The sequence below is a fragment of the Bubalus kerabau genome, chromosome 14 (assembly GCF_029407905.1).
Source record: "Bubalus kerabau isolate K-KA32 ecotype Philippines breed swamp buffalo chromosome 14, PCC_UOA_SB_1v2, whole genome shotgun sequence".
Lineage (NCBI taxonomy): Eukaryota > Metazoa > Chordata > Mammalia > Artiodactyla > Bovidae > Bubalus > Bubalus kerabau.
Window position 1 is genome coordinate 76,227,210 of NC_073637.1, and position 18,379 is coordinate 76,245,588.

Sequence of the window (18,379 nt, forward strand, 5' to 3'; positions counted from 1 at the left end):
GAGACTGGGCACAGTCCCACAAGTAATAGGCTTCTTTATGTTTCCATGGGTGGACTTCCTTAGGGGTGAGTCCTTCTGAAGCTTATCCTACCCAGAACTGTTACAACCTGAGAGCCAGGCATCTGGAGTTTGGGCGTCCCCAAGATCTCCAGTGTTACCAATGCTGGGTAGAAGTAAGAGGTTTGTTTTGCCCACTGTGGACGGGAATAGATATGATGTAAGTTCATCCTACCCAGAACTGTTGCAACCTGAGAGCCAGGCGTCCCTGGGTCAGGGTGCAGATCCCCAGCAGGCTGAGGCGTGACAGCCTCCTAGAGATCGAATCCCCGGGCAGGTCGAGGCGTGACGACCTCCTGGGACCCCTGGGACTGGAGTTTGGGCGTCCCCAAGATCTCCAGTGTGACCAGTATTGGGTAGGATTAGGGGTTGGATATTATAGAGTATTTCCCTCCCAAGGCCAGCTGTTTTCTGGTTGTCTGTCCAGAAGATTGTAGAGGCAACCTTGTGGGTCTGGATGGGGCTCAGGAAAAGAGCATGAAACAGGAGGGAAGGGGGCAGAGCTCAACCTTTGAAAGAATGACATAGCACAAGGGTATAATGTAAACCAATTAAAATCAATTGGGTCCAAGATGACAAGTCAAATTCAAGTAAACCTTAATCCCCAATCTATAAGCCAACAGACCCACCCAGAGGTGGCAGGACAGCTCCAAGGCACAAAGTAAAAGAGGGAGGAGTGGGTGGTTCCCCAATGGCTGGGATAAGCCTCTCACTCATTAGCATATGAATTCCATCCCCTCACAAAACCTAGCCAGGCCTAATACCATGGTTGCAGCCCTTGCCCTCGGCAATGGTTCACACCCTGAAGGGTGGCTTCTCTCTGGATCCTAACAAATCTACCTCTTATCTTTGTCTCTCAATGAATTTTTGCAATGAGACATCAGAGCCTGAGTTTCATTAGTTTTGGTTGGGCTTGAGTCCCGGGAGAGAGCTGAAGGACAGGAGGAGAAAGCAGTGGGAAAAACATGCCAAGGAATCCCCTTCATAGCCCGCCGGAAAATTTGCTAAATATCTGACCGGTGCTCACAGTTTCATTGGTCTGATCTTTGGCACAGAGAAGACAAAGGACAGAAGAAACCCCACCGGCTTGTGTAACAGCTACTGGGGCTCAGCAGATAGCGCCTTTGGGACATGCTGAGGAGTAGCCTCTCCAGAGTCCCTCAATTGTGCCCCTGCCACCCGCCTGTTTGCAGGAGGTTTGAGGAAACAAGAAATGAGAGATTGTAAAGGTCCCTCCAGCCATAGGAGCGAGGACCTCTTACCTTAACTGGAGGTCTTCTGGAATCTGAGACTGGGCCGCGTGAGCTTTCTGCTGAGTTCGTTTTTCGCTGTCCCGGTTTCCAGCACGATAGGCCTTCCCCTGAGCTGTGTTTCTTCGCCTTCCGCTTCTAGCGTGGGAGCTTCGCTGAGTTGGGCTCCTGCTGTGCTTGGCCTCTTCCACGCAGAGGTTGTTTCAGCCAGGTTATATCTGAGTCACGGCACCATAGATGTCACGCGAGTGTATGTTCCTCGGTTCGTTGTCTCGTCACAACAAAGATTTGGAGCGACGGACATTAGCTCTTGGGTCTTGGACAAACCGTGTTATAGCTTTTAGGCAAATCAGTGTTATAGCTCTATTTTATTTAGAAGATAGCAAGAGGGAGAGAGAGAGGAGAGAGTGAGAGAGAGATAAAGAAAAGACCGCACGCACGCGGGAGAGAGAGTCCGAGAGAAAGCGCTTTGGCTCCTCCTTTTATATGTTTTTTCCTCCACCTGGGCCTGCCCTATGCAAATTGGGCTTAGCCAGGAGTGCTGTTTGTTCTGTTTGTTCTGCCTGAAGTCTTCACTCTGGTCCTCGGACCTTCTTGTCTTTTAGCCACCTCAATTTTGGACTCCTTTTCCCTATTCTACCTACCTAACACCATGATCTTCGTTTTCTGAATGTTGAGCTTTAAGCCAACTTTTTCACTCTCCACTTTCACTTTCATCAAGAGGCTTTTTAGTTCCTCTTCACTTTCTGCCATAAGGGTGGTGTCATCTGCATATCTGAGGTTATTGATATTTCTCCCAGCAATCTTGATTCCAGCTTGTGCTTCTTCCAGCCCAGCATTTCTCATGATGTACTCTGCATAGAAGTTAAATATGCAGGGTGACAATATACAGCCTTGACATACTCCTTTTCCTATTTGGAACCAGTCTGTTGTTCCATGTCCAGTTCTAACTGTTGCTTCCTGACCTGCATATAGGTTTCTCAAGAGGCAGGTCAGGTGGTCTGGTATTCCCATCTCTCTCAGAATTGTCCACAGTTTATTGTGATCCACACAGTCAAAGGCTTTGGCATAGTCAATAAAGCAGAAATAGATGTTTTTCTGGAACTGCTTTTTCCATGATCCAGCACATGTTGGCAATTTGATCTCTGGTTCCTCTGCCTTTTCTGAAACCAGCTTGAACATCTGGAAGTTCATGGTTCACGTAGTGCTGAAGCCTGGCTTGGAGAATTTTGAGCATTACTTTACTAGCGTGTGAGATGAGTGCAACTGTGTGGTAGTTTGAGCATTCTTTGGCATTGCCTTTCTTTGGGATTGGAATGAAAACTGACCTTTTCCAGTCCTGTGGCCACTGCTGAGTTTTCCAAATTTGCTGGCATATTGACTGCAGCACTTTCACAGCATCATCTTTCAGGATTTGAAATAGCTCAACTGTAATTCCATCACCTCCATTAGCTTTGTTTGTAGTGATGCTTTCTAAGGCCCACTTGATGTCACGTTCCAGGATATCTGGCTCTAGGTCAGTGATCACTCCATTGTGATTATCTGGGTCATGAAGCTCTTTTTTTGTACAGTTCTTTTGTGTATTCTTGCCACCTCTTCCTAATATTTTCTGCTTCTGTTAGGTCCATACCATTTCTGTCCTGTATCGAGCCCCTTTTTGCAGGAAATGTTCCCTTGGTATCTCTAATTTTCTTGAAGAGATCTCTAGTCTTTCCCACTCTGTTGTTTTCCTCTATTTCTTTGCATTGATCCCTGAGGAAGGCTTTCTTATGTCTCCTTGCTATTCTTTGGAATTCTGCATTCAGATGCTTATATCTTTCCTTTTCTCCTTTGCTTTTCACTTCTCTTCACAGCTATTTGTAAGACCTCCCCAGACAGTCATTTTGCTTTTTTGCATTTCTTTTCCATGGGGATGGTCTTGATCAGAATGAAGAGACGGAGCCAAAGCAAAAACAACACTGACTTGTGGATGTGACTGGTGATAGAAGCAAGGTCTGATGCTGTAAAGAGCAATATTGCATAGGAACATGGAATGTTAGGTCCATGAATCAAGGCAAATTGGAAGTGGTCAAACAGGAGATGGCAAGAGTGAACATCAACATTTTAGGAATCAGCGAACTAAAATGGACTGGAATGGGTGAATTCAACTCAGATGACCATTATATCTACTACTGTAGGCAGGAATCCCTTAGAAGAAATGGAGTAGCCATCATGGTCAACAAAAGAGTCCGAAATGCAATCTCAAAAACAACAGAATGATCTCTGTTCATTTCCAAGGCAAACCATTCAATATCACGGTAATCCAAGCCTATGCCCCAACCAGTAATGCTGAAGAAGCTGAAGTTGAACAGTTCTATGAAGACCTACAAGACCTTTTAGAACTAACAGCCAAAAAAGATGTCCTTTTCATTATAGGGAACTGGAATGCAAAAGTAGGAAGTCAAGAAACACCTGGGGTAAAGGCAAATTTGGCCTTGGAATATGGAATGAAGCAGGGCAAAGGCTAATAGAGTTTTGCCAAGAGAACGCACTGGTCATAGCAAACACCCTCTTCCAACAACACAAGAGAAGACTTTACACATGGACATCACTAGATGGTCAACACTGAAATCAGATTGATTGTATTCTTTGCAGCCAAAGATGGAGAAGCTCTATACAGTCAGCAAAAACAAGACCAGGAGCTGACTGTGGCTCAGATCATGAACTCCTTATTGCCAAATTCAGACTGAAATAGAAGAAAGTAGGGAAAACCACTAAACCATTCAGGTATGACCTAAATCAAATCCCTTATAATTATACAGTAGAAGTGAGAAATAGATTTAAGGAACTAGATCTGATAGATAGACTGCCTGATGAACTATGGATGGAGGTTCGTGATATTGTACAGGAGACAGGGATCAAGACCATCCCCATGGAAAAGAAGCTAATATTAGAGATATATTCAAGCCAGAACTGCTCTCTCTTCTTATCTCTTAACTTTCTGAGGTATCTGGAAAATGGACAACCAAGATTGTTGTGCACGGAATCTATTACTTCTGGATAGTTAGGAAGCTGAAGAATGCATAATATAAAGTTTCTTCAGGGAAGCATCATGTTTCCACGACCATAATAGCTAGTAAGAATAGCCAAGAGCCCTGGAAAGATAGTCTCTGACTCAATTCTATTTTCCATATATTAATGAGCAAATTTACATGTTGGAACTTGACTTGCCTTTAGAACCTGTAGTTGCAAGGGAGTCTGGGAAATATATATATTAGTTTCCCAGCTTCTCAGTTAGAAAGAAGAGAGAATGGAGGACAAGGAAGTCATTCCGGAAACTGCAATATTATTATTAATTAAAAGTGTAACAATTATTACAATCTAGATTTTCTAACTTGGTTAATCACAAAATAGAAAGCTAACTTACTTTGCAATGATACCCTGACATTTTGGTCTTTTCACCATTCTTGATGTCTGCAGAACACTGTTGACTAAGTAGGACCTTTGCTTTAGACACAATTCTTGCTTTTTATCAATGTGCAAAGCAATTTGTGTCTCACGGCATTTTTATTGTCCATTGACTATACTGAAATGTAGTACTTTACCAGCCATGAACTTTGACATGTTTATAACAAGGACTTAACCTGAAAATGTCCAAGAGAGAGTCTTATGAATATAATCTGTAAACAGATGAGGTCTCATGGAGGTGTTGAATAGCATATGAAATTAATATTTGTGGCATGGATTTTGAAGTTAATTTGTCCTTCTTCAAGAGACGTAGTGACAGTAATAAGTAAACTGAAAGTTGAAATCCCAATTAGTTTGAAAGGACATCAAGCCTTATGAATTTTCATTAGTGCTAAAAACAGCAAAGTAGTATAATTAATATAGTTAATATATGTGAAATTCTATTTCTCAATACAAAGCAAAACCTTGATTGAATGCTATTAAAAACCTTTGGATAAATACTCTATGTCAGAGCTAACAATGTCAATAATCTTAGTTATTATACCTACAGCATTTATTTCTGCAAGTTAGTGAACTTTTCCTAAATTTTGGCACATAGTTTATTACGTATTGACCTTTTCCCCTTAACTCTTTCAACAATATATTATTTAATGTCACAAGTGTTTAGTTCTTCACCAAGGTGATCCTCTGTTCCTAAAATTGGATAGCAATTTCAAGTGCTTAAACTTAGCCTGAAGTGTTTATATACGTTAATTAGTGTAGAAATATTTTCTAGCTTTCAAAGAACTTTTATGCAGATCATAATCCAATGAAAAGGGGATACACTACTATTCAAATGACCACTCCATTCTAAAAGTATCACAGAGCATCAATTTTCAGAACAGTACGAGAAGAGGACTAAACAGTAACTTGGAAATTTCTTGGTAGTAAAAGCGGATTCAATATTTTGCACTCAGCAATTTGAAATATGCTTAAGCTTTTATTTTAATTTTTCTTGTGGGTCTTTTGTTAATAAGAATGTCAAAATAATATTCTATGGGAACTTAACTGTTCATTGTTGAAAAGAGACAAATGTTTGAGGAAAAAAATTGGTTACATTATGCAGTTATATCGCAGATAAGTACAGATGACACAGAGTGGACTTCACACATGGCTGAAAGACTCTGATAGTAGCAGTGGCATATTTGTAGTAGGTCTGTGTGAATGTGTGCTGGGCTAGCCTGGGCCTAAATACACACATGTGTTTGTGCTTTCTCCAGAGGAGTTCTAATCTTCAGTTAGTGCAGTTGTGAGGAGTTGCACTTATGAATCTATGTTGGTCTATCCTGTGTCACATGTGAATGAATTTGTGTAAAATGATGAATCTGAATGAATATGACTTTGTGTTTACATTATCTGTAGGGCCTCCTTGGTGGCTCAGATGGTAAAAGCATCTGCCTGCAATGCGGGAGATCCAGGTTCGATCCCTGGGTCAGGAAGATGCCCTGGAGAAGGAAATGGCAACCCACTCCGTACTCTTGCCTGGAAAATTCCAGGGACAGAGGAACCTGGTAGGCTACAGTGCACGGGGTGCAAAGAGTCGGACACGACTGAGCAACTTCACTTTCTTTTGTGTTATCTGTATCAAAGACCATACAAGTGAGTATTTTATATTTGGATGAGGCTGTATTTTTACTTATTTGTTTTCCGATATTGTTTCTGAAACATTTTATTACTATTAATAATATTGATTACTAGTGTCCCTCTTAGTTTTCTGCCATCTTGGTTACTCACTTTCACCAAGATGAAACTTAAATGTTATCATTCATGTCTTTACTGGTTCAGAAATCCCAGAATGAAAGTCATGATGCTCATTAGGAATCAGCTCGGAAGTACTTATGAAATGAGAATGACGCCCCTTTTCCCTAGGCAACATAATTCTCCTAAAAGAAAAGGGGGGAATGAGAGAGTCATTTCCTAGGCAGGTTGATAAGGAGTCTAGGGGTCCCCAAGGAGAGAGGGGTCTGGAATTCTCAAGGAGGAAGAAAGGACAAACTTTTTTCTTTCTCCACATTCCTTAGGATTATATAACAATAATGTATCCTGCCTAAGGACAGTCTTTGGATTCAACCTTCTGTTATCTTAAAATGTAAATTATGGGAGTATACCTGGTCTTTACAAGGATGTATCTTGCCTAAGGACAGTGTTATCTTAAAATGTAAATTATGGGAGTAGGTCTGATGAGGTCTTTACAACCTCCAGATATTCTTTGGATTATATGACTTCATTGTTAACACTAGCAAGCGGGTACTCTTTCTACCCCCTTCTGATGCCTATGTCAGAAGCTTTCTCTATCTCCTTTATACTTTAATAAAACTTTATTACACACACACACACACACACACACAAAAGAATACAATACTGATAGCAACTGCATCCTCAAGAACAAAGGATGAATCTAAAGGTGTATCTAATGGCTCAGCAGAAAACTTTCACTTAAGAGGTAATTTATGAATATTTATATTTTTATGCAGCACCTTACAAATTGATTTTAGCTTGCAGCAAGCAAAATATTCCCCTTCTGCACAATTCTCCCTTATTTGTTCTTTTGGTACATTTGAAATTGATAAGAAAAAAAACAAATACCTTGCAATTTCTAGTGTTTTCTCTTTATCTTGGAGGAAAAGGAGAAGAAAACCAGAGTGAATTCAACATAGTCTTAACTCAGAGTTAAGGAGCCACTGATCTTGGATTGGAAGATGGAATAAACGTAGTTAGAGGTCAGAAGAGGGATCAGGAAAAGGTAATAAGCAGACAAACCCTGGTGATGTTTACATGAGGATGTGAAATGAAAATCTAAGCCACTGGTTTGTGATACTGGCAAATTTAGCAGTTCAACAATGAACAGCAACAGAAAATAGCTTCATGGATACCGTAACAGGGGAATATGACTTAGTGTTTATGTTATCTACGTCAAACGCTGATTTCTGTAGTACTTTTAGCCAAAATGGTATCAAAGTTAAAAAAACAACGTCAAGAAATATTTAGCAGCTTTAAAGAGGCTTGGTCTTCCCTGGTGGCTCAGACTGTAAAGAATCCGTCTGCAATCAGGAGACTTGGGTTTGATCCCTAGGTTGGGAAGATCTGCTGGAGAAGGAAATGGCAACCCACTCCAGTATTCTTGCCTGGAGAATCCCATGGACAGAGGAGGCTGGTGGGCTACAGTCCAAGGGGCTGAAAAGAGTCAGACACGACTGAGCGAGGTGATTATCTTTACCTAGAGAGTCAACCCACTCCAGTATTCTTATCTGGAGAATCCCATGGATGGAGGAGCCTGGTGGGGTACAGTCCATGGGGTTGCAAAGAGTCGGACACGACTGAGTGACTGAGCGAGCGAGTGAGCGAGAGAGTCTTAGAAGCAGCCTCCCCCTGTGAGTCTCATGGACATTACAACCTATTTGGGCAGCAACACAGTTCCCAAAAAATTTATATGAGCAAAAACAAGGGAGTTACATCCTGCAAATATCCAGATTTTTTCATTCTTATCTAGGTTTCACTTTCTGACAATCAGTTCTAGAGACTCTTCAGTCTATTTCACCAGTCGGCTTGGGAGCTGCTGTTGCTTGCTTCTTTGGGCACCCACAGTTGGCTTTTCTCCCAGATATTAGGATATTATATGCCCAGCTGTTATCATGCAGGGCGTGATAGTGAGGCAAATTGGGAGCCATGTGTTTTCTTGAAGATATATGAGAAAGACCTGGAAAATTTGAGTGTAAGCCAATAAAAATTGCTAACCAGCAGCAAATTATTCAATAAATTTGCTACAAATGCACTATAATTGAAAAAAAAAAAGCATCTTCCAGTTGCTCAATTCCATGTTCATTTCCTTTCTGCTTCATCTCTGGCTCTAGGTTTGATCTTACCTGTGGAATATTGTCTGCCCTCTTTGTTCAGATTTCTGTTCAAAACTACTCCCTGGACATACTGTGACAGATTTTGTACTAAAGTTCTCTCACATTACCTCATTTTGCTAACTCATACTCTCAGGAATAAAGGAACAAGGCTACAACCATAAGATGATTATTTACTGAATGCCAAATGAAGTGAAAGTGTTAGACGCTCAGTCGTGTCCGACTCTTTGTGACCCCATTATAGTCCACCATGCTCCTCTGTCCATGGAATTCTCTAGGCAAGAATACTGAGTGGGTAGCCATTCCTTTCTCTAGGGGATCTTCCTGACCTAGGGATCAAATGCAGGTCTCCTGCACAGCAGGCAGATTTTTTACCATCTGAGCCACCAGGGAAGCCCATTGAGGGCCAATCTGTGGACTAAATCTGAGTTTTTATTTTTCCTGTTATTAACTTAGTATCTCAGTCAGAGTTCAGTCTAGAAAATAGAAATTCCCCTTTGTATTCCAAGGATAGAGGAGTCTGCAGCTAATTTGAGGTTTATACAATCATTGGAAGAGCTAGGGAAACGTGGCAGGAGAGCCACCACTGAAGTGGATGGTTTTGGGCTACCTGGAAGCCACTGCAAATCTCAGGATTCTCTGGAGAGCTTCTATCAACTGTCCCCATGTGCAGCATTAAACTGAGTGGTTTACAAAGCGTTGCTCCAGAAGCTGTTATGAATCCCAAGTTTGCTCATATATATGGCCACATCTTTCTCTGGGGAATTATGGCCTTTCTCTGGCACAATTTTTGCATTTATCTTGTAAAAATGCGATGGATCCTCCACTCGAAATTTGCTTTAGCTGTCAAGGCTGATGGTAATCCTTGCATGTATTAAGAAAGTATGAAAAGATTTATTACTTACAAAATGAGGCTTTCTGGGAAGGTCCAAAACTGGCTTGAGAGAGTAGAGACTTATTATTACATCACCATCTTGGAACCATGGGATGGTGGAGGAGTTTGGGGTTACTTAGAGAGGGTGGTGATGACGCTGAGTTAACAGCAGAGAATCTTATCCACTGGGCGAGGTCTCAGACTCCTTTTATTCTAAGGTACCCAGACCAACAGGGGGTCACTTTTTGCAATATTTTCTACTTATGAAACTGTTTTAAAATTAAAGTAATATCCATTTTAAAAATCAAAGGACCATAAAATCCTTATAAGTATGTAAAGAAAAGACAAAAAACAAAAAACAAACAAACAAAAAAACAACAACCAACAACCCAGTAACTGAAACAAGTAATAAATCACCAAATAAACACGAATAGAAGTTTTACCTTCCCTTCAGAAAAGAGGATTGTTACTCAAGACCTGTATGGATATCTTTCTTAGGAAATTCACATTTATTAAATATAGGGTCACATTTTCTCAAAATTTCTCAAAGACAAATGGTATAATACAAAGAATTTATATATTTACCCCTAGCATACACATTAACTAGAAATTTTAGTCTCATTCAGGCCAGCTTTTTAAAATTATTGGAATTATGTACATGGTAATTGTTTACTAAGAGCGAGAGTTGATTCAAAGTCGGATATCCAGTTATTGAAATATGTTAGTTCAAATAGGATAAGGCAGAACATTCCAGAAGTTTTGACTGTTTAGAAGTAGGTCACCTCAATAATGACTATCAAAGACTTAATAAAATCTCTGCTTATGAGATGCCTGCTGATGTGACAAGCACTGAGTAAGGTGATGGGGATACAAAGTTGAATACAATGTTTTTTGCCTTTAAGGACCTCATAGTTTGTTCAAGTGATACTCAGGATTACAAAACACTCAGGATTCAAGAGTTAAAGTCTGCGTGTAAAACTATGACAGTCTATTAAGCAGTCACTTCTGCAAAACGTAGCTGACCCTAATAAAACCCAGCGTTTAAAAAAAAAAAATCTGTGACAAACAAGTCCCAAACTTCAGCCTTATTTCCTTCAAAATTTTTCTAAAATAAAAGGGAAAATAGCTAGGCAACAGCAAATTCTAATTTAGTTTTGAATGTTTTCCGTGAGAGACTGATGACAGCTGACATTTCCATTTGAAACAGAGAAAGCAGTGACTTGCCGCTTGCTGAAGTCAGGCACCTCTGGGAGATGCTTCACGGTGTATTCTAAGGCACTTCTTTCCAGGTAATGGGGCGTGAGAGTGACTTACACAGTGCACAGAATTTGGAGGGGAACAAAATAATAAAATAAGCAGGTTCACTCTTAATCATGATTGCATGTAGTGAATAAGCAACATTCTTTTTCAAAAAATGTTGAGAGAAGTCAAAATGGTGGATCAGGAGGATGCGGAATTGGTCTCTCCTCAAAAGTGCATCAAAAATACATTACAAATAGAACAGTTCTCACAGAGCCCCTGCTGAACATTTGTGGAAGACATTGGACACCTAAAAGGATAAGACAAATCCCCTTGAAACCGGGTAGGAGGAAAGAAAGATAAAAAGACGAGAGGAGTCACAAAAGGGACCAGCAACTTTGGCAGGAAGCTGAATGTGGAGGGAGGTCCCTGCATTCAGGGGGAAAAAAAAAAAGACCCTTATGGCAGGGAAGTCAGCTGGGACAGAAGGAGATCTTTAGGGGATCAAAGGAGGTTGCTACAGACGGTCTGTGGGAAGCAGGACGAAGCCTGCCTGTCTGTGCGGCAGCCCTGTGCACCCCAGGCTGAGTTGCTTGCCTCCTGTTGTGGGGGGCGGCTGCGTGCTGGAAAGAGGGCTTTGGAGCATGGGCCTTGGGAAGGACCAGCTGTTGGCTGTGAAAAGGGAGCCTGAAGGGACAGGAGCAAGGAGCTCCGCAAGTGTGGAAGTTTGCAGAAAAAGCCCGGGGTACCGTGGAAGCCAGGCACCATTGCTGAATGGAACGCGATGGGCGGGCACCTTCCGCATCCTCTGGCTTCTTCAGCCTCCCTAGGCTCTAGGATGGCATCCGACCGCGGAGACTTGTCTGATCCTCCAGCCAGGACCTCTTCTGCGCTCGTGGGCCCTGGAGTTCTTGCTGCTGCAAATTTCAAAGCCTCTCTGGGAATCAGCCCTGGGCTCCCTTGTCTGAGATGGGAGTCATCAGTGCGGTCCGGGGCTGTGCGCTCAAGCTTGGAGCTGCGAGGGCAGATTCTCGGAGAGGACCGCTGTTGGCTGTGGGGATGGGGCAGAGAGGACGGGATTCGGGGGCTGTATGGCCGGGAATGCTCCTGAGGAAACACTGTCTGCCTAGGACAGGAGGCGCCACTGTGGAGGTGGGGCTGCCCACACCCCAGCGCCAGGAGTGGTTCCTACCAGAGCGACCCTGCCCCAGGCTGCTGCAACCGCCTGCTTCTCTGCACCCCGGGTGTGGCGGCCCTATCCTTCTCCGGCCTGGTTAGGTGTGCCCCAGCCAGTCACTGCTTTCCCTCCCTCTCACTCTGGCAGGGAACAGATACGTGAGGGTGGCATCAAAGCCAAACCTGAGCTCCAGGGCTGACTCAGCGAAGGAAGAGGAATGGAAATCTCTCCATGTAGCTGCAAAAGCTGTGGATTAAATCCCTGTGATCAGCTTGGTCAATCCTGTGTCTGCGGAATATCTGAGCAGATGGGCATTCCCACTCCTGAGATGGGTCAAGCTTCAGCAACTGTGGACTTTGGGGACAATTACACAGTGACTTGGATCAAATCGGAGTCTGAGCTGACCCCACAGTGGCCACAGATGGTCCAGGGGCCAACCTAGATTTGGTGTTGTTGCTATTACTATTATTTTTTTAATTTTTAAAATATTTTGTTCTAGTTTTACTATAACTTTTTTGGGTTTGTACTCTTTTCTTATTTTATTTTTAGAATATTTTTAAGTGTTTGTTATATCCTCTTTCCTTTTGTTTTCTTTTTTAGTTTGCTATTTGTGTTTTCTTTTTCTTTAAAAATTTTTCATTTTAATGAATTGGAGGATAATTGCTTCAAAATACTGTGTTGGTTTCTGCCATATATCAACATCAATCAGCCATAGGCATACAGATGTCCCCTCCCTCTTGAACTACCCTCCCTTCCTCTACTCTATCTCACCCCACTAGGTTGCCACAGAGTGCCGGGTGTGAGATCCTTGTATCAGAGAACAAATTCCCGCCAGCTATCTATTTTACATTTGGTAATCAGGAAAGGAGTACGTCAAGGCTGTATATTGTCACCCTGCTTATTTAATAAATGCAGAGTACATCATATGAAATGCTGGGCTGGATGAATCACAAGCTGGAATCAAGATTGCCAGGAGAAATATCAATAACCTCAGATATGCAGATGACACCACCCTTATGGCAGAAAGCAAAGAGGAACCAAAGAGCCTCTTGATGAAAGTGAAAGAGGAGAATGAAAAAGTTGGCTTAAAACTCAACATTCAGAAAACTAAGATCATGGCATCTCATCCCATCACTTCGTGGCAAATAGATGGGGAAACAATGGAAACAGAGACAGACTATTTTTTTTTGGGCTCCAAAATCACTGCAGATCACCGTGAAATTAAAAGACACTTGCTTCTTGGAAGAAAAGCTATGACCAACCTCGATAGCATATTAAAAAGAAGAGACATAACTTTGCCAACAAAGGTCCATCTAGTCAAAGCTATGGTTTTTCCAGTAGTCATGTATAGATGTGAGAGTTGGAGCATAAAGAAAGCTGAGTGCCAAAGAATTGATGCTTTTGAACTGTGGTGTTGGAGAAGACTCTTGAGAGTCCCTTGGACCTCAAGGAGATCCATCCAGTCCATTCTAAAGGAAATCAGTCCTGAATATTCATTGGAAGGACTGATGCTGAAGCTGAAACTCCAATACTTTGGCCACCTGATGCAAAGAACTGATTCATTGGAAAAGACACTGATGCTGGGAAGGATTGGGGGCAGGGGGAGAAGGGGACGACAGAGGATGAGATGGTTGGATGGCATCAGCGACTCAATGGACATGAATTTGAGCAAGCTTTGGGAGTTGGTGATGGACAGGGAAGCCTGGCATGCTGCAGTCCAGCTCGCAAAGAGTCAGGCATGACTGAGTGACTGAACTGAAGGAAATGTGCATGTTTCAATGCTACTCTCTTGATTTATCCCACCATCTCCATTCCCCACTGTGTCCACAAATCTGTTCTCTATGTCTGTGTCTCCATTGTAGCCCTGCAAAAAGGTTCTTCAGTACCAGCTTTCTAGATTCCATATATATGCGTTAATATAAAATGTTTGTTTTGCTCTTTCTGACTACTTCATTCTGTATAATAGATTCTAGGTTCATCTGCTTGCTTAGAACTGATTCAAATCCATTATTTTTATTGCAGAGTAATATTCCATTGTATGTAAGTACCACAATTTCTTTATCCATTCATCTGTTGGATGTTTAAGTTACTTCCATGACCTAGCTATTGAAAACAGTGCTGCAATTAACAGTGGGGTATATGTGTCATTTTCAGTTATGGTTTCCTTAGGGTATATGCCCAGGAATAGGATTGCTGGGTCATATGGTAGTTTTATTCCTAATTTTTTAAGCAGTCTTCATACTGATCTCCCTAGTGGCTGTATCAATTTACATTCCCATGAACAGTGCAAGAGGGTTCCCTTTTCTTCACACCCTCTCCAACTTTCATTGCTTGTAGATTTTTTGATGATGGCCATTCTGACCTGTGTGAGGTGATGCCTCTTTGTAGGTTTGATTTGCACTTCTCTGATAATGACTGATGTTGAGCATCTTTTCATGCGCTTATTAACCATCTGTATGTCTTCTTTGGAGCAATGTCTGTTTAGGTCTTTGATTGGGTTGTTTTTCTGGTATTGAACTGCATGAGCTGCTTGTATATTTTGGAAATTAATTCTTTGTCAGCTATTTCATTTGCTAATATTTTCTCACAATCTAAGGGTTGTCTTTTCACTTTGTTTCTAGTTTCCTTTCCCTGGAGGAGGAAATGGCAACCCACTCCAGTATTTTTGGCTAGAGAATCCCATGGATAGAGGAGCCTGGCCGGCCAGAGTCCGTGGGGTTGCAAAAAGTCGGACACGACTTAGCGACTAATACGTTGCTGTGCAAAGGCTTTTAGGTTTAATTAGGTCTCATTTGTTTGTTTATTTATTTTTTTGTTTTTGTTCCTTTAGGAGGGAGGTTATAGAGGATCTTGCTGTGATTTATGTGAGAGAGTTCACTGCCTATGGTCTCCTCTAAGAGCTTTATAGTTTCTGGCCTTACATTTAAGTCTTTATAATCCATTTTGGGTTTATTTCTCTGTGTGGTGCTATTGCACTGTTTTTCTAGTCAGCAGCTTGGTACAGAACTTCCTCCAGGGTCTTTTTTCAGTCAAAAGCTTATCATGCCTCTGATGCCTAATCGAAACTACTGTTAATTTCCCCAACAGACCTGAATACAAAGCCATACGGTGTAAAACTCTTAGAAGAAAACATAGACAGAATACTCTTTGGCATAAATCTCTGAAAGATTGCTTTTGACCCATCTCCTAGAGTAATAAAAATAGAAAAGTAAACAAACAAATGGGACCAATTAAATTTGAAAACTTTTGCACAGCAAGGGAAACCATAAACAAGACCAAAAGACAACCATCAGAATGGAAGAAAATAATTGCAAATGAAGCAATTGGCAAGTGATTAATCTTCAAAATATATAAACAGCTCATGCAGCTCAAAAAAAAAAATCAAAATATGGACAGAAGACCTAAATAGATATATCTCCAAAGAAGACATGCAGTTGGCTAACAAACACATGGAACGATGCCTGGGTATTAATCTCTCAGATCAGATCAGATCAGTCGCTCAGTCGTGTCCAGCTCTTTGCGACCCCATGAATCGCAGCACGCCAGGCCTCCCTGTCCATCACCAGCTCCCGGAGTTCACTGAGACTCACGTCCATCGAGTCAGTGATGCCATCCAGCCATCTCATCCTCTGTTGTCCCCTTTTCCTCTTGCCCCCAATCCCTCCCAGCATCAGAGTCTTTTCCAATGAGTCAACTCTTCTCTCATTTGCGTCCAACTCTTTGTGACCCCATAGACTATAACCTGCAAGTCTCCTCTGTCCATGACATTCACCAGGCAAGAATACTGGAGTGGGTTGCTGTTCCCTTCTATAGGGGATCTTTCTGACCCAGGGATCAAACCCAGATTTCTGGCATTGCAGGCAGATTATTTACTGTCTGAGCTTGAAAGTGAAATTTGCTCAGTTGTGTCTGACTCTTTGCAACCCCATGGACTATACAGTCCATGGAATTCTCCAGGCCAGAATATTGGAGTGCGTACCTTTTCCCTTCTCCAGGGGATATTCCCAACTCAGGGATTGAACCCCGGTCTCCCATATTGAAGGCGGATTCTTTACCAGCTGAGCCACAGGGAAAGCCCAAGAATACTGGAGAGGGTAGCCTATCCCTTCTCCAGGGGATCTTCCCAACCCAGGAATTGAACTGGGGTCTCCTGTATTGCATACAGATTCTTTAACAACTGAGTTATCAGGGAAGCTTGAGTTACAAGGGAAATCCAAGGAAAGTGGAGTGGGTAGCCTATCCCTTCTCCAGCAGATCTTACCAAGCCAGGAATCGAACTGGGGTCTCCTGTTTTGCAGTCAGATTCTTTACCAACTGAGCTATGAGGGAAGCCCATATAAGCTTAACACCAGTAATTATTGTGTGTGCTAATTTTCTTCAGTTATGTCCAGTGTTTGCAACCCTGTGGACTGTAGCTCACCAGGCTCCTCTGTGCATGGGGTTCTCCAGGCAAGAATACTGGAGTGGGTTGCCATGCCCTCCTTCAGGGAAACTTCCTGACCCATGATCAAACCTGTGTCCCTACATCTCCTCATTGGCAGGCAGGTTCTTTACTACTAGTGTCGCTGAATGCAAATCAAAACTAAAATGAAGCATCACCTCACATTGGTCTGAATCAGTTCAGTCCAGTTCAGTTCATGAAGTGTCCAGTTCAGTTCATGAAGTATCAGTTAATGAAGCATCACCTCACATTGGTCTGAATCAGTTCAGTCCAGTTCAGTTCAGTCGCTCAGTCGTGTCCGACTCTTCTCGACCCCGTGAATCGCAGCACGCCAGGCCTCCCTGTCCATCACCAACTCCTGGAGTTCACTCAGACTCACACCCATTGAGTTGGTGATGCCATCCAGCCATCTCATCCTCTGTCGTCCCCTTCTCCTCCTGCCCCCAATCCCTCCCAGCATCAGAGTCTTTTCCAATGAGTCAACTCCTCGCATGAGGTGGCCAAACGACTGGAGTTTCAGCTTCAGCATCATTCCCTCCAAAGAAATCCCAGGGCTGATCGCCTTCAGAATGGACTGGTTGGATCTCCGTGCAGTCCAAGGGACTCTCAAGAGTCTTCTCCAACACCACAGTTCAAAAGCATCAATTCTTCGGTGCTCAGCCTTCTTCACAGTCCAACTCTCACATCCATACATGACCACATAGCTATCATCAAAACATCTACAAACAATAAAACCTGGAGAGAGTGTATAGAAAAGTGAGCTTTCTTACGTTGTTAGTGGGAATGTGAATTAAGATAGCCACTATAGAGAACCGTAGGGAGGTTTCTAAAAAAACTAAAAATAGAATTACCATATGACCCAGCAATTCACTCTTGGGGATAAACCCAGAGAATGGCCATCATTCATAAAGATACATGCACTCCAATGTTCCTTGCAGCACTGTTTACAATAGCCAGGACGTGGAAGCAACCTAAATGTCCATCAACAGAGGAATAGATAAAGAAGATGTGGTACATATACACAATGGAATATTACTCAGCCTGTAAAAGGAACTAAACTGTGCCGTTTGCAGAGATGTGGATGGAGCTAGAGTCTATCATATGGAGTGAAATCAGAAAGAGAAAAACAAATATTGTACACTAACGCATGTATGTGGAATCCAGAAAAGTGGTAAAGATAATCTCATTTGCAAAGCAAAAACAGAGCATAGATGTACAGAACAAATGGCTGGGTCCCAGGGGGAAAGGGTTTGTATAATAAACTGGGAGATGGGGAGTGATGTATTTATGCCATTGGCATTATAAAATAGATAACAAATGAGAATCTACTGCATAGCACAGGGCAATCTACTCAGTGCCCTGTGGTGACCTCAACTGGAAGGGAATCCTAAAAACTGGGGATATATGTAAATGTATAGCTGATTCACTTTGAGTACATCAGAAACTTAATATTGTAAAGCAACACACCCTATATAAATTAATAAAAAATAACTTAAAATGGTGAGTACAGAAAGTTGAAAAATCTTTTTAAAAAATCCAACATTTTAAAATTGCAAATGAATTCTCTACTCATTCTGCTTTAATTAGTGAAGATTTTTAAACATGCATTACAAAGTAGGAATGTATAAGTTTTATAATTTCATGTGCAACTCCTGATTTTTATAGATAAGCTTGAACAAAAATATGCCAAATATATTTTCCTCTTCAAGTGGTGATGGATCCAGGACTGAAGCCCAGGTTTCAGGTAATGTTTTTAGGAGAAGGATGATTGTGTGGGTGGGAGAAAGTCATCATTTTTTCTTTGTTTATATTGGGTAATATTGTATTTTGAAAATCATTTGACATATTATTTCAGTTGGTTCACAAAACAACTAATGTAATAGAGATCCAGAAAAATATCTATAGATCCATTTTACAGATGAGAAAACTGAGATTTAAGAAGGTTAATTTTCTAAGGTCTCATGTCTGTCTACTCTCAAAGTCAAAAGAGAAGCCAAATCTACT

General features: G+C 41.9%; 1 long non-coding RNA gene across 2 annotated transcripts; it reads left to right on the plus strand.

Moving 5' to 3' along the window:
* The first annotated feature begins 6,230 nt into the window (after positions 1-6,230).
* On the plus strand, positions 6,231-18,102 carry LOC129627098 (uncharacterized). 2 transcript variants are annotated; one of them, XR_008702417.1, is made up of 4 exons: positions 6,231-6,392; positions 7,415-7,536; positions 10,726-10,807; positions 18,041-18,102. It is a non-coding gene; the product is annotated as an uncharacterized LOC129627098 (long non-coding RNA). The 2 variants fall into 2 exon arrangements; XR_008702416.1 differs by lacking the exon at positions 18,041-18,102 and adding an exon at positions 12,082-12,596 and having other exon boundaries at positions 7,421-7,536.
* The last annotated feature ends 277 nt before the right edge of the window (positions 18,103-18,379 follow it).